This window comes from Pteropus alecto, unplaced genomic scaffold (genome assembly GCF_000325575.1).
Source record: "Pteropus alecto unplaced genomic scaffold, ASM32557v1 scaffold95, whole genome shotgun sequence".
In the NCBI taxonomy this organism is placed as follows: Eukaryota; Metazoa; Chordata; class Mammalia; order Chiroptera; family Pteropodidae; genus Pteropus; species Pteropus alecto.
In genome coordinates, this window is record NW_006441071.1 from 11,425,216 (window position 1) to 11,427,171 (window position 1,956).

At 35.7% G+C, this 1,956-nt stretch overlaps 1 pseudogene; it reads right to left on the minus strand.

Moving 5' to 3' along the window:
- Window positions 1–1,354: 1,354 nt before the first annotated feature.
- LOC112485184 lies at window positions 1,355–1,476 on the minus strand (annotated as a pseudogene).
- Between the last annotated feature and the right edge of the window lie 480 nt (window positions 1,477–1,956).

The following is a 1,956-nucleotide window of genomic DNA, read 5'->3' on the forward strand; positions in this document are numbered from 1 at the left end:
TTCTTAATCCAATTTTTACATTTTCTTTTTTTAAAGTTGAGATAGAATTGGCATGTAACATTTTATTAGTTTTAGATGTATAACATAATGATTTGATACATGTATACATTGCAAAATGATCACCACAAAAGTTAGTTCATATTCATCACCACACATTTTTTTTTTATTGTGATAAGAACTTTTAGATCTACTCTCTTAGCAATTTTCAAATATATAACACAGTACTAATTTTAGTCACCCTGCTGTGCATCACATTCCCAGGACTTATTTGTCTAATAACTGGAAGTTTGTACATTTTGACCACTAACACTCATTTTGCCTGCTCCCGTCCTCCACCTTTGGCAACCACCAATCTGTTCTTTTTATCTATGAGTTCATTTTTTTTAAAAAAGGATTTTACATATAAGTGAGATCATACAGTATTTGTCTTTATTTTACTATTTCACTCAGTAATGACAACAAGGTTTATCCATGTTGTCATAAATGGTAGGATTTTCTTCTTTTTTTTATGGTTGCATAATGTTCCATTGTGTATATATATACATTTTCTTTATCAATTCATCTTTCAATGTGCACTTAGGTTGTTTCACTTATATTTTTTTTATTAAAGATACAGAATAATTTCCCCCATGGAGACAGCACTTCAGCAATGTTCTCAGGGTGGCTTACATTTTGATCTCTCTTCAGGCCAGAGATATGATTTTACCACCTGCATATCTCCAGGGATTTTGTAGAGAGGAAGTGACAAAACAGAGTCGTATGGGTGCAGAAAGCAGATTGGTGGTTTCTAAGGCATGTGGGGGAGGCATGTGGAGAAATAACCAATTAATGGGTATAAAGTTTCCTTTTGTACTTATGAAAATGTTTTGGAACTAGATGGTGGTGGGGTTTGTATACATTGTGAATGTGCTGTCACCAAATTGTTTACTTTAAAATGGTTAATTTCATGTTATATGAACTTCACCTCAACTAAAAAAAATGTGTCCCATTTATAGAAGCATCATCCTTCCCTACTCATTTTTCCCAGGAAGAGGAGGGATGGGGAACTGTGCGGTAGCAGCAGTATGTAGGTACATGGGTCACAAACTGATGAGGACCAAGAATTCTCCACCTTATTTCATTCTCCTCTCCCATGTTTTACTCAGGGGTATTGACTGTGAAATAAATGGACTAGATTCTCATCAGACCCAAGACAAAGGAAAGAAGTTTGTAGTAACTTAGAAAAAGTACGTCATAAAAATATTTCCATTATTATGAAGGCAGACATAAAATATATGTGAACGAAGTTACTTGACACAAACATAAAGCTCATTATTATTATTATTATTATTTTATTATATTTGTTTATTTTTTACACCTACAGCACCTGGTCTTCTTCCTAGGTGGTCTCCCATCCAAGTAATAACCAGGCCCAACCCTGCTTAGCTTCTGAGATCAGACGAGATCAGGCACATTCAGGGTGGCATGGCCGTAGTAAAGCTCATTATTATATAATTGTTTTTTTATTATTAAAAATAGAGTTCCCAAATAATGTTCTGGCTTGCATAATTCTGAGAAAGGATTCAGCGATTCAACCAGAAAAATCACTGCCATGATTGCTTTCTTTTTGTTCACACCATTGAGACCACTCTCTGAAGCCCTCAACTTGAATCATTGTAAAGACTCAACTGTTCTCCAGATCATTTCCTTTCACCAAGAGACTGTTTGCAAAATGTCCCTTCAGGCTGAAAGAAAGGTCCCAACTGAACTAAAACTTTTGGAACTCTTCTCGCTGTAGCTGGGACCAGCCGCCCTGTACCCACAGCCTCAGCCTGAGTTCTTCAAACATTAGGTAGGCAGGACCTGTCTGATATGTGATGGCATCTCACTCAAGCTAATAATTTGGAGTTCCTTTTGATATTTTTTTCAACATTTATGTAATGGGAGCTGCAGTGGTGCTTTTAGGCAGTATTTATT